The 18,489-nt window shown below is 49.3% G+C and overlaps 1 protein-coding gene across 6 annotated transcripts in view; it reads left to right on the forward strand.

Annotated features, from left to right (window-relative positions):
* Positions 1-18,489, forward strand: part of RREB1 (ras responsive element binding protein 1) — a 175,221-nt gene that overhangs the window by 40,974 nt on the left and 115,758 nt on the right. For 2 of the 6 annotated variants that reach the window (XM_059179191.1, XM_059179190.1), the window contains exon 1: positions 6,387-6,767. The exons of 1 other annotated variant lie outside the window; for it this stretch is intronic. The gene's annotated coding sequence lies outside the window, so the exon portion shown is untranslated. Of the gene's footprint in view, positions 1-5,792; positions 6,096-6,386; positions 6,768-18,489 lie in introns of those variants that run through there. 3 more of the 6 variants (XM_059179189.1, XM_059179185.1, XM_059179184.1) reach the window with 3 other exon arrangements.

Raw genomic sequence — 18,489 nt, forward strand, 5'->3', positions numbered from 1 at the left:
GTGCATGGACAGTGGTTCTTCTGCACAACCCCAGTCAAGAGCATTTTATCAAGATGAAGTCTGACCAGGTAGGTTTTGTTTTGTTTTGTTTTTAGCACACTGCTTAATTCTAAACTGAATGAAAACTACAATAAAAAGGTGGGTTCTGGGGTTGGGCTGTGTGGTGTGCATCTCAGTCCTGCCAGCCCGTGACGCTGGGACTTGACTTCAGTTTTGTCAGTTGCAGAACAGGGATGATAACAGCACCTCCCCGACGGGAGGGCGGAGGGGGAAGCCCTCACTCCTCTGGGGGCCCTTTGCCTTGATGTCTCTGTATTTGAACACTGTCGACCATCTTTTTCCTTGACAGCCCCCACTTCCTTGGCTGTTTTGCTCCTTTGGGAGAAAAAGAGAGCGCACTGGTCACTCCCTCGTCACCCGCCTAACTGCAGCATCCCCCTGGGTTCAACGTCCCATTCTCTCTATCCCTGAGATGTCTCTCCGGACCTTCTCCCTGGCTCCAGCCTCCTCCCATCTCCCACACACCACCTGCCTCTCCCCAACAGGTGAGAGGACCCACTACCCACCCCTGTACCCAACCTGAGCTCAGGGAAGCAGCCTTCTTTAATTCTCCCTTCTTCTCCTCATGCCCCAACCAGCTGGGCCTAAGCCCAGTGGATTCCATCTCTGTGACGTCTCCCACCTGGTCTAGTCCCTCCACCTGTCCCACTGCTTTTGCTCTAACCCCTGCCTTATCTGTCCTTTGTCACTCCAAGATGGCTCCTGTGGTGGTTTCCCTTCTTTTGGTGCCACACCCTTGGGTCAGGACTCCAGAGGGATTGTTTTCCTTTCTCTCTCATCCCATTGGTCAAGTTCTATGGAATCTACATCCTAATGATCTTTCCAGGCAATCCATTCTTTCCTGCCTCTCCAGCCGGGGCTTCCTAGGTCCTCATTATTTCTTAGATGGGCTGTTCTGTTAATCCCTAACTAGCCTTCTTGTCTCAAATCTTCCAGAACCTTCTCTACAGTCCCACGAAGGAAGCTCTGTCTACCTTCCTCCTTCAGCCTTTCTGGGCCTCAGCACTGGATGAAGTCCAAGTCAGCGCTGAGGAGCGCGGAGCTCTGAGCGGGCTGGCCCACTGGCTGTTTCTCCAGCTCCATCCCTTACTATCTCCCCTCCCCCTGCTCTGGCCACAGAGCCACAGAGCGAGGTATTTGCCGTTCAGGAAACTGACCTTGTTTTCCGCCTCTGTGCCCTTGTGCTTACTACTCACTGCTCCCTGTGTCTGGAGTGCCCTGCCCCCTCATCTCTTCCCCGGGGGACACCTTACACATCTTGGGAGGTTCCACAAATGTCACCTCATGCACACAGCCTCCTCCAATCCTGTTTCTTCTTGATTCTCTCCCCTGGCATAGCAGTATGATGTTTTTTCCGTTTATTTCCACCTCCAGCTCCCTACCACCTATTTGGTCATCTTCTACCTCTGACTTTCTCATTTTGTCAGATCCCCGATCGCTCTTACTAGAAGTGCTCATTCCTACAGCCACTTGGCAAAGAGCCAGGCCTCCTCTGGGCCCTCACTCCTTTCCACCCCCGTCTCTGGCGCACCAGTTGCTCTTCTGGCCTTCCTCTGAAGTGGTTCCTGATCTTCTGTCCTCCAGTCCCTCTACCTCTCCCCTAGTTCAGGCTCTTATACCGGAGGTTTTCCATGGATGGTATTCAGAATTCTTGGTGGTAGAGCCTCAGCTTGTTTACCTTTTGGTCGTGTCACCTGCATATTCCTGTATATGTCCTAATCCGGCCATACTAGATTCCATCCTGATTTGTGAATAGGACCCATGACTTGCTACAATCATGCCTTTGCATCTGCTGATTCTAATCCCAGTCTCCATCTACAAACTTTCTATCAGGTCTCCAGGGCTCAACTCCATTGGCTTTCTCATCCAAGAAGCTTTTCCCGATCGCTCTTACTAGAAGTGCTGTCTTTTCTTGGAAGCCCTGAATCATGCAACCAATTTAATGGTTCTTAAAATGGTTGTCTGCATTTCATGATTACTTCATGTGGATGCAGAGATTAGACTATAAATTCTTTCCAGGCATGGACATAAATTACCATTTTTGTATCACTTCTCTGCTAGAGAACCTAGCACAGCTTCTTGATGTACAAACGTATCAGCTTGATTGAACTATAACTTACCTACCATACATATTACTCACTTGAAGTGTACAATTCAGTGGTTTTTAGTATATTCAGAATGTGTAGTCATCACCACTATCACTTTTAGAACATTTGCATCACCCCAGAAAGAAACCCCATGCATATTATGTAGCCAATCCTTGGATCCCCCTAAATTGTCAAACCCTAGGCAAACTATTAACCTACTTTCTATTTCTATAGATTGGCCTATTCTGGATATTTCTTCTAAACAGAAGCATATGATATTTGTCTTTTTGGCTCTGGCTTCTCTAGCATGTTTTCAACGTTGATGCTCTGTAGCATGTCTCACTGCTTCATTCCTTTTGAGTAGTAATACTTAATAATACTTAGACGGGGTATGGATATACCACATTTTTGTATTAATCCATCAACTGATGGTTATTCTGGGTTGTTTCCACTTTGAACATTAGCGTACGAGTTCTTTGTGTGGGCATGTGTTTTTGTTTCTTGTGTGTGTACCTAGAAGTGGAATGGCTGGACCATATGGCGACACTATGGTCAGCATTCTGAGGAACTGCCAAGCTGTTTTTTTAAAAGCAGCCACACCAGGCTGCCTGGGTGGCTCAGTGGGTTAAAGCTTCTGCCTTCAGCTCAGGTCATAATCCCAGAGTCCTGGGATCAAGCCCTACATCAGACTCTCTGCTCAGCAGGGAGCCCGCTTCCCCCTCTTTCTGCCTGCCTCTCTGCCTACTTGTGATCTCTCCCTCTGTCAAATAAATAAATAAAATCTTAAAAAAAAAAAATAGGGGCACCTGGGTTCCTCAGTGGTCCTGGGTCGAGCCCCGCATCAGGCCCTTAGTACTCAGGGTCCCGTATCAGGCTCTCTGCTCAGCAGGGAGCCTGCTTCTCTCTCTCTCTCTCTCTCTGTCTGCCTCTCTGCCTACTGGTGATCTCTGTTAAATAAATAAATAAGATCTTAAAAAAAAAAAAAAAGCGGCTATACCATTTTACATGCCCACCAGCCATGTATGAGGGTTTCAGTTTCTCCACATTCTTATTGATACTTGTTAGCATTTGTCTTTTTTACTCTATCCATCCTAACTGGGTGTGGAGAGGCGTGTGTCTCTGTTTTCCATAGCATGACTCTTTTAACCTATTAGATGTCCAATAAATATTTGTTGGAGAAATGATATTTATATGAGTACGAACAAACAGAACTTGGAACAATTCGTTGGACTCCCAAGTTTACTAATTAGCTAGAAGAGATGAACACAGAGCCCTGTGTCATAAGAATTAAATTTTTATTTTTATTTTTATATTTTTAAGTAGAACTCCATGCCTGAAGTGGGGCTTGAACTCCTGACCCTGAAATCCAAGAGTCACATGCTCCACCGACAGAGCCAGCCAGCCAGGCGTCCCTAAAATTCAGTTTTTAAAAGTTATTTTTAAATTATTTTCTTTTTAGTTGCCAGTATTATCTAGACCATATTATAAAAGGTGGTGATTTGTTATGAAAATTCATGTCGCTTTGCGAGTTTCAGTGTATTTTACAGAATAAGCTAAAATGACAAGCAAAATTCCAACTTTGATGCTGGTCCTATTCCAAACCGACCACTTGCTAGGGAGAACAGGAATGGCTAATAATTCTTGAATCTTGAAGCAAGGCAACTAAAGAAACTAGCATTCCCTACCTGGCCCTTCTTTTGACTTCTCACTGGACCATGTTACAACTCAGAAGCTCCAGACACCAGTTCTAGGGTGAGCGTGTGAACTATTACTCCTGCTTAGAGACCTGCCCATTCCCTCCTCTGGCATGCCTGTCTTCACAAATGCACTTGATAACACTCTTGGGGACATGGGGTGGGGTGGGGGCATAGGAAAATGCAAGTGCAGAAGTTCCTCTGACTAGTTTTCCTCAGTAAACAGTCGACCCTGGGAAACCTAACAGGTTCTGAAAACTTAATGTTGATGATTCTGGATGTCAGAGAAATAAGCAGCTGAATCAGTTCCCTCTTGGGGAACTGGGGTTTAGCTTACTTATCTCCAGTAAGAGGTAATGGCCTAACTGCTTTTGCTTGGCTCTATAAAGTTCTGTCTTGGCCAGAATCCATTCATTTCATCCATACCTACATAGACACTTGTCCCTATCTGTAGCCCTGAAACCCAGAGCTCCATGGAAGTCTGCAAATTAGAGGGCCATGAATGTACTTACAGCTTTGTAGGGCAAAGTTGGTGTGGTAGGGCCACAAAGGTCAAAGGTCATAGTAAGTAGAGAGAGTGCTCCAGGTTTCTGTACCTATGACATCATCTTGCCTAACTCCTCTCCAAAGCATAATTCTACTCTAGTATTCTCTACAACTGTTTAGGAGGCACATTTAGCCTCAAACTGGGGGAGTGAGGTGGTGTTTATTTTCCCAAACCACAGTCATCCCCTATCTGTCTAAAGATGTTTCCAAAGGCCAAGAGCAGGCCCCTCGTAGAACCCCGGTAGGAGAAGTATTAGCAGTGGGAAACTTGTCAGCTGCTTGTTGGAGGAAGCACAGCCCAGGCCTGGTTTCTCTGGGGCTCAGTGATAACTTGGGCCGCCAAAGCTGGTGGCAGCCGCCTTGGGGATGGAGAACAAACAGACAGCTCCAAGGAGGGCCCCTGCGTTTCAGCGTTGAAACAGGAGCCCTCTGAAAGAAAGAGATATTGCGTGTGGCTTCCCTGGTGCCTCGGAGGGCGACGTGGATGACACAGCATCAGCAGCGCTGTCGCAGGGTGGGGACACAGGCGGTAGGAGCCTGTGCCATCCTCAGCCCCTTGGGGGCGAGGTAGCCCCCGCTAAAGCATCAGTTGTGGAGTGTGGGGAAGGGAAGGTGACAAAAGCCGAGTCAGTCTGGAATTTGTTGGACAGAGAGGACGCTCCGGGCCCTAGAGCTAGAAGGACCGAACCCTGGGAGAGAAACAGCCCTAAGTTGGGGGCGGGGTGAAGCGCTGGTTCCTTAATCTCCTGCCCCATCATCTACTCGCCCCACCTGGATGCAGAGCGAGGACCGCGTGCGTGCAGAGGCAACCGCGCGGGTGGGGCTCACCCTCGCGTTTGCCTTCGACACCCAGCGGGGCGGTGCCGGGCCAGGGAACCCGACCCCCACGCCACCCCCTCCCGGCCTCCGGGGCGCCCCTCTCGCGCCTCCCGGGCATCGCTGCCTCTCCCTCTCCTCCGTTAAAATAGTGAAACAAACCCTGGAGTGAAGTGATGGAAAGCCGGGGGCGGGGAGTTGCCCGCAAGTGAGGGGCTGGAAGGGAGGGGGCGCGGTGGTCCTAGAGGGTGGCCGGCCGGCCGGCAAGCGCTGGGCTGATCGTGATCGCGCTCAGCTGCGGCGGCCGAGACCCTTCCCCCGGGGCGGCCCGGCCCTCCCGTGCCCCGGGGCGCCAGCGGAGGGCGTGGGGCAAACCTGGGGCTGCGGTGGGGGTGGGGTGGGGGACTCCACCTCCATCCATCCCAGGATGGAAACTGCGGTCGCCCAGCTAAAATCGGGGCGGGGGCGGCGGTGGGGACCCGCGAGTACTGCGGCTCCCCCCCACCCCCCAGCCCGAGCCGCCGCCGCAGCCGCCGCTCAGTAACACGTCCCCAGGAGACTGGCAGGAGCAACACGTGATGTGTCTACTTATCAGGGGGAGAGGGGGAGAGCGAGTCTCCGAGCGTGCGGGCGAGGAAGCGGGGCGGGGGGCCGAGGCGGGGGCCGGGACGACGGCTGGGGCGCCGGGGTCGCCAGCTCCTCGCCCACCTCCCTCCCCGTGGGAGAAGAGGAGGAGGGGAAGTGACTGCGGAGTTGATGAACTTTGCACATCCAGAAACGCCATTTTGATTCCTTTTCCGGAACAAGTTTGCATCTCTCCTCTCTCTCTCCCTGAAGCCCACCGGTCCCCACTGCATCATGCCTGGGAGCCAAGAGCCCTGCCGGGCCGTAAGTACGCGCCCGGGGTTCCGGCTCCCGGGAGTCGGGTGGCAGCGAGATGTCTAGGGCTGAAGGGGAGCGACCTTTTAAAGAACTTTTGGGGATGGGGAGGGTGAAGTGTGCGGAGCGCGTTGTACTTTTTAAACTCGGCGTTTCCCGGAGCCGAGGACCCGAGCGCCCCACGCCGCGCTACGTGCGCTCGGGGCGGTGGGGCCGGCCGGGGATGAGCCGGGCAGCCCTCTCCCCTCGGGCTGCGCGCCGGGCCGCTCCTCCTCCTCCCCTCCTCCCCCTCCTCCTCCTCCTCCTCCCCTTCCTCCGCTCCTTTTCCCCTTCCCGAGCTGCCGGCTCTGCCAACCAGCTCCCAGCGCGAGCCGCCGCGGCCGCCGCAGCGCCCCGCCGCCAGGACCTGATGCGCATCCATATTAGCCGTCCGAGCGCAGGAATCCGGCCCGACCCGCGCCGCCGCGCCCGCCGCGGAATTTATTTTTAACCAGCACCGCCGGGACTCGGATGGTGCGCGCACCGCGGGCCAGAAACATCTTCCCAGCGCTGCTCTCCATCTTCCGCCCTCTCTCCCCCGACATCCTCCCCCCCATGTGGGAGGGGAAACTTTTCTCCTACATACTTTCGAGTCCCACTCGGGCCGAGAAGCGCGGAGATGACGGCGCCCGTCCGCCGCCGCAAGGTATCCGGGGGGTGCCCGCCTGGGGTGCTCGCTCGGGGGTGCCCGCTCGGGGCTGCGCGGTGGGAGCATCCGCCGCGCCCTGCTCGGCGGACTTTGATCCTCCCCGGCGGACGGCGCCGGCCGGGAGGGGGCCGCGGGCAACCCTGCGCCCTCCCCTGTCCCCGGCTCCTGGCTGGGGGGGTTACACCGACCACCGCCCCCGGGTGACCGGGGGAGGAGGGGGCCGGAGCCGTGTCCGCGCGTATTGTTCCCTTGCCCTTCCGTTGGCGGTGTACGTGTTTTCGTGGGAGCCATCGGTGTGGAGCGGAGCCTGCATCGCGGGTGGGGGGGGGGGGAACCTCGGCACCCGGCGCCGTCACGAGCACAGGAAGGAGGCCGGGAGCATCCGAGGCGGGGCCGGCCGCCGGGCCCGCTTCGCCGCCCAGCTGTGGAGCGCGCTCGGAAACTTTTGTCCGCCGCCCGCTGGACCAATTTTTCCCGAGTTCTGGGGCTTCCCTTTCTCCTCCCATCTCGGCCCGTAGCGCCGAGCCGGGGCGGCGGTTGCGGGGGCGGGGGGGGGCGGCTGGCGTCGAGGGGCAGGGGATCCAGTTGCGGGGGGGCGCACCCGGCCTCGGGCCCGTCCCCCCGCGCCCCCTTCCCACTCGCGGTCTCTTAGGAAACTGCGACCTTAATGGTTGCTAAGGAGCAGGGGAGGTCCTTCCCGTCGCCGGCCCCCTCCCTGGGTAGCGGCGTGTTTTCTGGAAGGGCCGAGGGTCGCGTCGAGGATGTGGTGACTCGCTCCCTGGTCGCTCGTGGGGCCGGGCCAGGCGCGTGAGTGCGGGGCGCGGCGACGGAGCCCACTTCTGTGCGGGGCCACTTTCTTTTTCGGGCGGGCGGCGGGGGGGCGGGGGTTGGCCTCGGGCAGAGCAGGGGCGCAGGGGGCACGAGGACCCGGGGGTCGCGGGGACCGAGCAGCGGGCGGGCGGGTTGACAGGCGCCGCGTGCAGCTCGCGTCCAGCGTCCGCGGTGCATCGGTGATGGGTTATAAAAGAGGAGGAAAGTGTTTCTCCTTGCTCAGCAGATTTGCCCTCCCTCGCTCCTTACTGGTTAGAAGATAGAACGTGAGCCCAGATCCGGACGAGCAGTTCACATTCCATTACGAAATTCTACACGGCTTCAGAGCCAGCAGCAGCGCACATTCGGGGCACTTTGGAGTTTTTTCTTTTTTGGGGGGGATGGTGGGTGGTGGTGCAGAGAAATAGAAAGGTGAATTAAAAAATATAACTTTTTTGGTATGCTGAAAAACCTGTCTGAGGGTTTTCATCAGTAGAAAAATTACGCCTCGTGCTTGTTGTAGAGTTTAGATTCAAGCCCAGCCTTTTTAAAAGTCAGTGGAAATAAAGTTTGTCTGTTGGATGGGGATGCTGGAAATAGCGAGGTATTTTGGTCTCAACGACGAGACTTGAGATGATTTCTGCAAAGGCTGAGTTGCTAATGTGCATCCCATATTTTGGAGATCTTTTTCTCTTTTAGACGCGAAGTGGTCTGTGCATGTGCGCATGAATGTAGTCTGAAATAAGTTTAGTTGAAGTGGAAGGTGGAGAAAAGGGAACTGCAGAGCAAAGAATGGTTTTTGTTAGTTTTAGGTTGGTTGGTTGGTTTCCCTTCTCCCCATAGCCCTTAAAAGCATCCTCTCGACCTGGTGCTTTTCCGAGTAGGCAGGTACGGTTCTAAGACATAGTGTAACCCGGAAGTCTAAGTTAGAGGCTGGAGTCCTGGCTGAAACTTTTTTTTTTTTTTCTTAAGCATTTAGCTCTGTGCTTCCTTCAAGAGTCACACAGAACTTTTGAAGAAATGGGTTCGAAATTAGCCTTCTAAATAATTTATGCAGCGGTGAGCCACTAATGTTCCGGGGTTTTTTGTTGTTGTTGTTTGTTTGTTTGTTTGTTTGTGTTTTACCTCTGCATTTTGGAGGGAGCTTTCTGGGTGGGTACCCGCTGATGGATCTTGCTTTGATGTGTTTTTGAGCTTTGGTTACACTGATGAATTAAACATTTGAATGTCTTTTATCAAGTTTTAAATGTGTGAAAAAACACCTTCTCTCCCACCCACCCCCACTTTTACAAAAGAAAGGGAGAGCCCTTTGATTCGGTTATTTGTTTAGCTTGTGCTCCATTTTAGGCTGTTAATGAACTTGCACTGTTTCATCATTCTTAAAAATACTGCTAAGCAGGTTGCGTGGGGGGATGTTTTGTTTTTAGAGGATTTGCTGGTTCTGTGGTACCTGCTGCTGGTGCTAACTATTACAGGGCACATCATTCTCGGGGTGTTTCCGGATAACTATTGAATTTCTCATCGGAAATTCAGAGCCTCAGCCCTTATGGCAGACAGAGTTTGTTCTGTGATGGGGAGGATGGGGCTGACTCAGTTGGCACAGGTGATGCATCCATTCCTAACTGTTTACATCTTCCAACAAGTGACCTTTTGATTGCAGGGTCTTTTATTTGAGATAGCTTCAGGCAGAGACTCCTGAGATCTTCCTTGCTTCCAGCACAGGTATAGGGTATAGAACGTTGAAGAAGGAAAACAAACCTACCCTGTTAGTGTGCGTCTGATCAGGTGGTTTATTGGTTATCTGCTGTCTTGTCAGGCAACAGCTAGATGCCATGATGTGGTTTGCATTTTCACTCTTCAGTTTTAAACAGCTCTGTTGATCCACTTCCTAAGGTCAGTTTGGAAATCTTCGCTTGCCGTCCTTATCCTTAGTTGTTAACACCATTTATTGCCTTCAGCAAGGAAAAGTTCCTGGGTAAGGACGTCAAAAAATTCTACCCTTTTAGGATTCTGTATGATATAATTAATGTAAATTTAACTTCTCCAAAAATTGGTTAAGCATGCTCACTAGAAACAGAAGTGAATCCTTTTGATGTTTCTATTCATTATCCTTTTGAAAAGTAGGTGGTGCTTAAAAGGTCATAGGATAAGGGTTGCTAAGCAGCTAAACAGAAGGATGCTAAAATTAACCAAAGCATTTTTGAAAGGGAGTTCTTCCCTGTTTTACATTATTTACTAGATTTAATTAATTTCAGAATCCTCCGCGTCCTCTGACCAAGGAAGGTAGGCTGTTAGGTTTGTTTTGTTTTTGTTATCATATTTAAATAATCTCTCTCTCTTTTGTAAGTGTCTTTTAATTGAAGTTAAGGCTCTCTGACCAACTCTGGTGTCAGATGGCAGCTGGGCTGGGCAGACTTCTTGTCTGATACCCATGTGTTCAGGTTAAACCTCCCCTTCCTGAGGGTACACGAGCAACATCACCTTTGTCCATCTCTTTATTGCAGGTTGTTTGGTTGTTTTGGAAAATCTAGCTCATCCACAAATTGATGTCTTCCTTTACTCTTTATTGAGCAGATTTGCATCCAAAAGATAGAAGTGTAATATAGTATCAATAGTGTGCAGTAGAGTCCCTCCTGATAGCAGGACCATCATCTTTCCCCCCCTTTCCTGAGATTAGATTAGGCTTTCCTAGGAGGCCCCCCCACCCCCAGTTTTTCATATTGTTTAGAAAATAATCGCATTAGGTGTGGAATATCTTTGGAAGGGTGACCAAATGTAAAAATAAATAAATACGTAAAAAGTGTGACTTACTTACCTAACATTTCTGCTGAGAGTAGGTGTAATAAGGGTCTTGAACTTCTGCAGTGAGAGAAATGGTTGAAATGTTAACTGAAGTCCGGTTGGTAAGCATCCTCTCTTGGCTGAAAGGCAAGCCTGCTGTTCTAAGTTAGAAGTTTCCCCCTCACAGTTGCTTCTGGATGTCTGACCTACTGAAAAGGCAGAGTTGAGTAACATTTTTTATATCCAAGTATAATTAAGAAATTGGATGGGTTTTTGGGAGGGGGCAGGGTACATGAGCTCTCTTCCTCGCTCTCTCTTTCAGACTTAGTGATTTTTGAGTAGAAAGAGGCACAGCCCTCTTCAAAAAGCAGGGGTCAGATTGTGTTTTCCATGCCCCGGGGGGCCTCCCCATAAATCAGAGTAAAAGGTGTACCGTATGAAACAGAGGGAGGCATACAGTGTGCTTTCTGAAATGCATCACTTATTTTTAATTTCCCCACTCCCATAGAAGGCAGGGTAGAGAGGAAAACCATCTGCTGTGTTTGTACCACGACTGAGGTAGCAGAACAGGGAAGGTGGGGAGTCAGGGAGACAGACTACGTTGGCTGCCCTGGGGCGCGGTGTCACCGCCGACCGTGCTGGTCTCGGGGGGGGTCTCTGGTCACCTTTGGGGTGCTCTCCGTTCTTGTGAAGGGAAGGCAGTGTGGAGTGCAGCCGGGGATTGTGGTCCCTGTGGGTTGGTGGAGACCGAGCACAGCCTAGGAGGAGGGCTCCGGGAGCTGTTCCTGCCAGTTCCTGGTGCATCTTGTTTCTAAGGGTACTCCGGGTACAGGTGAGCCCTTCGGCCCCTTGGTGAAGGTGGTGGCCTGTGAATAAGGTGCTTCAGACAAAAGAAGTGGGAGAGGGTGGAGATGTTTGCTCAGTGTGATTCAAGCAAGTAATGCTAAGAGAATTTGAAAGCCTCTGTAAAGTCCCCAAGACTGGGGAGACTGGGTGCTGCCTGCCCTTGCAGGATTCACCTCAGGCCTTTCAGACTCCCCGAGGGTGGGTGGTCTTGATAAAGTAGAGATGGCCCAGGGAGCACCCCCCACCCCCATTTCTTTGTCAGCTGGCCTGACTGCTGTGAAAAAGTCACAGTGGGGGTAATTAGATAAAGCTTTTAAATGGCTTTATTTGTTTTTCCCCTGGCTTGCTTAGTATCTCTTTTCCCCTTCCTTTTTCAGAGGCCAGTGGGGTAGGATGGTCAAAAGAATGTGTGAGGCTTACTGGCGTAATGACTTTTTTAAAATTTCAGCTTTCAGGAGAGTGTACCTTGCACAGAGTCTTCATCCTGCTCTTGTGAAGGCCTTGAACAAAGATTCAAATTTTATCCTCAGAGCAACAGACACAGCGAGGGTTAGGCAGGTGTATTAACCCATTTTACAGCTGTGCCGGTTTCCAAGCTGGCTGGTAGTGAGCCTAATCCCAGTCTAGCTCCATACCACACCTGCTTTTCAAAATCCGCCTTGCCTGCGAACACGGAGCATCAAATATGAGCCTGCATGTGTGTTTTAAATGAGACCAGACCCTTTTCACAATAATTCTGTGTTGAATTTGAAGACGTAAGGCAATTAAAAAGAAACTTTTTAGCCTTTATCTCTGTGGATGAACGTGATGATACACTTTTAATTTTTCTTCAGTAGGTTTTCTACCTCCTGGAATTGTTGTAAGGATAATAAATGTTCCCGAAACTCAAACTCTATATATGGAAGAAAGTAGTATATTTTGAGCTCAGGAAACTTTGTGGGTATCCACTCTGGATTTCCTTTCCAGAATTGTGCACAACTCCGGGACTTGAGGCAAAACTCGCCTGGGGTTTCTGATCCAGTCGAGGAAATGCAGCACTTTCTTTTTGCCTTGGGTGCTGAGGGACAAACAGAACGAGTCAGTTTTCTTAATGAAGTTCACTTGGGGTGGATTTTAAGGACAAGGCACGTAGTAAGCTTTGGACTCATCCTTTAAAGCAGTGGTTCTCAGAGTTGGCGGTTTGCCCCCAGGGGCATTTGGCAATGTCTGGAGACATTTTTGATTGCCCTGCTTGGGGGAGGGGTGCCACCGGCCTCGAGTGGGTAGAGGCCCAGGATGCTGTTACCCATCCCACAGTGCAGCGGCTGGCCTCACAACAAAGAATTACCCAGTCCAGAATGTCAGTAGGTGGAGGTTGAGAAAGCCTGCATTAAAGGTACGGCCGGCGTGGCCCGTGTCCTGTGCACCAGTAGCCCGGGTGTACTCCGCGGAGGCCATATGACCTATTTGCAGATCTGAAATTTCATAAAGCGAGTGAGCTCCCATTACATGCCTGTAAGGTACCACGGTTGGCACATTCAGGGTTTCACAGAAAATTCAGGGTTGGGGAAAACATTAAGTGGCGTTAAATGTATTTAAAAGCCCCATAGTAAATAAAAGTTCTAGAACTCATCTGCTCCTAAAGCAAACCAGATTCGTTGGCACTGGGAAGCTGCTCAGAGTCACTTCAGTTATTGGGAAACTCGCTTTGGTGCTGTCATCTGCCAGTTCTTCCTCATGTTTTAAGTTATGAGGAGAGTATCTCTCCCCGCCCCCCCACCCCATGTGTTTGAACTAGCCTTTACTCGCTTGACAGTCTGTGTCTTTGCACTCGCAAGTGCAAAAGAAGTCTCCCTTTGTTTTGTTTTGTCAAGTTTTTGCAAAATTCTTACATAACTATCCACCCTTTTGACAGGGCAGCGTTTGGGAACCGGTCTTCTGTCCCTACATCTCCTCTTGAGGGGGTGGTTGGCAGGCTGCTGCCCTAGCTGGAAGGGATGGGGAGGGAACGTGGGGGAAGACACAGTGATTATTTTGGTGTTCTCAGGACTGCTGGATCTCACATATGTGAAAAGGTAGTTGATTTAAAGAAACCGAATGTGGTGTGTGAACTTGAAACTGAATTTCCTCAGGCCCAGGAAGGTCTAGGATAGTGACAGGAGTGATCTTGAAGCCACAGGTGCTACTTCCCTGACCTTGTTCCCTGTCTCCACCCGCCCCCCCCCCAACCCCAGGCCTCTGTCACAGGGGCTGGAGGTGAGGAGCTGAGAAGGAGGCAGGAAGAGAGGGAGAGTGAATTCCAGAAAGGGAAGGGCTGGATGCCTGTGCTGGGAAGTAGCAGTTAGCCCTGAGATGGCCTGGGCTCCCTCTGACCTTAGAGAAACATGTGGCTCTTGAAGCTAGCTTTTTTTTTTTTTTTTTTTTTTTAAAAAAAAAAAAACATCCTAAACCCGTGGGTAGACAATAAGCATCGGTCCACATCTGTTTATGCTGTTTTTGCTCAGGGACCTGCTCTGAAGTCACTTGACCATCCTGTCCCAAGTAGCAGGAGCCATGGACTCTCGTGCTTTTCTGCCCTCTCCCCTAGCTTCTAATCAGGCAGCTCCCTGCCCTCTGTCTCCATTTACAGCTCTTCCCAAGCCCAGACCTTTGGTCTCCCAGCTCTCCTGCAGGTGCCCCAGAAGTCACTTGTAAAAATAAAAGCCCTCCCCCTCCCTTCTAGAAGGTGGTCTGAAACACACCATCCACCCAGTCTTCGGGCCAGGAAGCACTTGGCCATCCTGGCTTGCATCTGTCTCCGTCCTGAAGTCCAGTGACCAGACCGTCCTGGAAACTTCTCGCAGGTCGGACTCCAATCTCAGCTCTGCCAGGCCCCTGACCTCGGGTCCTCATCATGTCGCAAACAGCTCTTCAGTTAGCTTCCCGCCACCCATGTCTCCCTGCTGTCTCTCATCTTTTGCTCTGCGCAGAAACTCAAGCTGTACATGGTGTTTGCCTGCTGAAAAACATCTCTTGGCTCCCTGTTGTCTACAGGAAGAAATCCAAACTCCTCAGCTTGGCACCCGAGGACCTTCATCATCAGCTTCCAGGCTGTCTGACTAGTTCAGCTCCTGCCACTTCTGGGCACCCCTGACGCACTGAATGGTTTCTGACTGTCTCTGTGTTCGCGTGTCCTTCACTCGAGCTTTCCCCATCTGCTTCTAGAACAGTGTCTTCCATCTTCCTTCGAGACCACTCTCAGAAACCGCCTCTTCCAGGGAGACTCCGGGCCTCCGTCCAGAGTAACTCTTAGCCCCATCCGTCTGGTCTGTCGTAATTTACCTGTTGACGTGTTTTCGCCACCTCAGGAACAGGGAGGGACTTTGACTCTTGTTTTTCCACTAGGAATTGCATCGTATGCCGATTGGACCCATTTTCCAATACAGAAGCGAGATTTTCTGGAGAAGAGCACATATAATTTGGTAGCTAAGTCCTAAATATCAGTACAGATCGAGAGAAGGAAACAAAAGTAAACTTGAGTTTTCAGCAAACCCATCAACGCAGAGACGGGGTGCTAAGTGAACGCCGGTAGAAAAGGATTTTGACTTACAGAAACTTTAAAATAAAACTTCGCTCAGCTTAATTTACTCGAAATTAAAGAGGAAAAAAAATCTTTGTTAATGCCTGATTGCACTAAAAGCTGTCTCACTAGGGCCCTTACTAATTATAACCACTTTTCATGGCTCTCGGTTTGAAGTTTATATTAAATAGGAGAGATGGGCACACAGATCAAAGACCAAAATCATTTCAGAGCTCCAACGTGTGGGCCCATTTTCTCTGCTTAGTTAGATTTTTGTTTCATTAGTGGTATGAGTTAATAGGCGTGTTGGTCTGTGTATAATTTAACTTTTCTTTTTTCCGTTACTCCTTGGATTTAAAGCAAAATACTGAACAGAAACCTACAGGGCATAGATCTTGCTTTATTTGTGTGTATGTGTACACGCAATATCCGTACTTGATAGAAGTTAGAGAGATAGATCATACTTATAGAAAGAATCATTTCACTGTTTTAGGGGAACTTTCTTTATTATTAAAAAAAAACCCCACTTCTGCATATACAGAATCATCTCAAATTGTTTAAGTTTCTTTTAAGAGAGGTGTATATAGCTTCAGAAATAAGGGAGATACCAGAGAGGTTGGGTCAGAGAGAAGCATTTTGCTTATGGACCCTTTTGTACCTAAAAGTTTTTTTAGAACTGCATGTTGGAAGATCTTGGTATCCTTTATATAAGATGAAATCCTAGCTGATTAAAAATATATTCCTGCCTTTAAATAGTTCTTGTGCTTACCTGATAACTAGAGTTTAGGCCCAGATCTAGCAAATACATTCAGATCTAATAGTCTAACTCTGTTGTATTTCTGAGGAGGCTTGTGTATTTTCCTCTGTTGTGGAAAACAGATTTCTTAAAAGTCATTTCTCTTCCACTTAAGGGCTTTAATTGTTTTGAGGAATAATTATATAAAACTGTTTAGTGAACATCTCAAGCAGGTTTCCCATGACTTGGTTAATTAATCCTGTATTGGATCAAAGTATTCTTCTTAAAATTTTAAACTGAGTATAACTTAAAAGAGGCTTACCTTGTACATCTCTAAACTTAATTTGTATTTAAATCATGAAAATAAGGTTTCTAAGAACTGTTTGTTGTTCAGGAGCTCAGTAAAGCTTTACAAGCCCCTTTTCCTAAATATATTTTAATCACGATTTACTATCAGACCCCATCTGCTTTTAGAAAACCGTTTTTCACCCCCACATTTGCCGACCTCATAATGTTAAATTGTTTTTAACATTTACATATCTTTATTTGATTTTTATTTAGTATTTGAATATATGCCATGTGAAGGCTGCAGTAAACACCAGGAGTGCTGGTAGGAGAAGGAGACAGTTGCTAGCTTCATGGAGGTTGGAAAACACCCATTCAACCACTAAGTCGTGTACTTCTGTGCCAAGTGCTAACAGTGGAGTGTAGAACAGGAACCTACAAAGTTTAGCTTCTGTGTGGGGGAGGATAGAGGATACTGGGAGGAAGGTTAAGGGAGGCGTCCCGTGGAGCTAATACCTGAAGGATGGTGGAGGGAAGGAAAGTGTGTTGGAGAACAGTTTATACAAAGGCCCTGAGGTTGGAGGGGAAGGTGGTGTTACCCACCGAATTGAGAGAGGCAGTGTGTGTGTGTGTGTGTGTGTGTAGGGAAAAAAAGACACAAGAACTGAATGACAGCCCAGGGAGGTAGGTGGGGGCTTTAGCACACTGTTTGCAACCCAATTTGTCTTAGAAACTTAGAGGGTGTTAGGCCAAGGAATGGCACAATGAGATTTGCATTTTCAAAGATTATTCCTGCTCAGAGTGGAGAATAGACTAGACGACAAGGAAGCTACTAGTTGCTTTCTGTTTGCAAGATCCCTTAGGAGCCTAGTTTTTCAAAATTTTGAAAACGAGTGGTGGCTTGGCTGTGGTGGCCATAGAGGTGGGGAGCCCTTAAAGGCTTTGATAGAGATCTAAGCGGTGGCAAGGACTAGCTCCTGGGTGGGGTTAGGATGGTTAGGGAGAGGGAGAGATGGCTTCCAGGACTCTGGCTTTTATTGTGGGCGAATGGGGGTGCCTTTCCCTGAGATTAGCATGCTGGATGAAGCAAGGTTTGTAAACACAGTATGTCTCCTGTTCCTTAAAGAGGGATTTTTATGGTCTTCAATACTTACAGGATCTTCTCTACTTGTATGTACTGTTTTCATTGGTTAAAACGTGCATGCCTGGCCTGGCTAAAAGCATGGAAAGTACAACAACAACAACAACAACAAAAAGTGAGAAAAGGAATCAGACGACTTGCTTCCTCCTTCCCTCTTCCTTCTTTCCTTTTAATTTCCTGACACCAGAAAGAGATGGCAGATTTTCCTGTAGATGGCCCGAGCTTCTGAATGCTTTTCAGATGAGATCTACAATGAAATTTTGAGAGCATTTAAGTTTCTGCTTGTTTTAGTGATGCTTGGTGTGTTTGACTTACGAGCATGGGGCTCAGGGGAGGAGGCTTTGGGTGCGAACCAAGGTAGGACTCGCAAAACTGCCCAAGCCTTTTGACTTAGGAGTGTCAGAACTCCTTCACGACCAGATTTTCCAATGTGTTTCTTCATTTCTCAGTGGTCACCTGACGCTCTGCGTGTCTCAGAACTCCATCAGCATTTTGCTTGACCGGTAATCTGTGTGAAAACAAAGTTCATTCAGTAAACAAAACTTGCTATTATATCTCCTGTTATATCTACTGGGCTTTACACTCAATCTGTGGGTGTCAAAGGAAAGGGTTTAATCCCTGCCACAAGGAGTGGATCTTGTTCCCACTGAGCGATGGTCTAGCCTGTATTTGAACACCTCTGGCGATGGCAGCCTCGCTCCCCCCAGGCAGACCTTGGGTTTTTACTGCGTTAATTAACTTTTTTTTTTTTTTTTCCAACGCAAACAAATCTTTGTAGAACCAGATAGAAAGCGACGTGTTTTCCACTGAGTTGGTAAAAACTAGAAGCTGGAGTATAGGCACGCTGCCTCTTACAGCCTGACCCTCAGAGCTCTGTCCCTGAGTGCTGCCCTCAGTGACTTTCTCCTGCACTGGAAATCCTGCTTCCTGCGGGGTGGGGTGCTATATGCCTCACCTGCCTGCACAGCCATCCCCTTGTGGGTGAGCAGGGACCCCATCCCTGAAGGTGATCTCACAAGAAAGCATTAGCCGTGCTCCTAGTTCGGGTGAGTGCTTTCCCTGACGTTCTGCAAATGACTCATTAGAGCCTCAGGTGAGCCCCGGCGCATCCCAGAGATGCTTCTCTTTTATGGTATCGATCCTCACCAAGCTAGCGTGAACATCCTGCGGTGCCCCAGGAAGTGCCGTTTGTTCGCCCACCTTGGGATCAACATGATTTTCCATTTCTAGCTCAGGAGCTTGGGTGTCCTGGCGTCGCTGCGACCATCAGCCCCATTAGAACAGACACCACACGTTATTCCAGCCTGGTATTTGGTAAGATGAACCATTTAGGATTAAAAAAAGAAAGAAAGAAAGAAAGAAAGAAAGAAACTCCACAGAGACCTCGTCCTGTCCTACTTCTTTCTAATTGGCATAGCTTGGTCAGGAGATGCTGAAAATTTAAAAGCCCGGGTGTAAGCATTTTTTTCTTTTTTTTTTTTTTGAAAATTGAAATTATAAGGCGCTATGCAAACAACTCAGTCTTCCAGCCTGAGGTGTGGATTTGGGGGTTCTGACAAGAAGTTTGTTGCAAATACAGCTT

Source organism: Mustela lutreola, chromosome 6 (genome assembly GCF_030435805.1).
Source record: "Mustela lutreola isolate mMusLut2 chromosome 6, mMusLut2.pri, whole genome shotgun sequence".
In the NCBI taxonomy this organism is placed as follows: Eukaryota; Metazoa; Chordata; class Mammalia; order Carnivora; family Mustelidae; genus Mustela; species Mustela lutreola.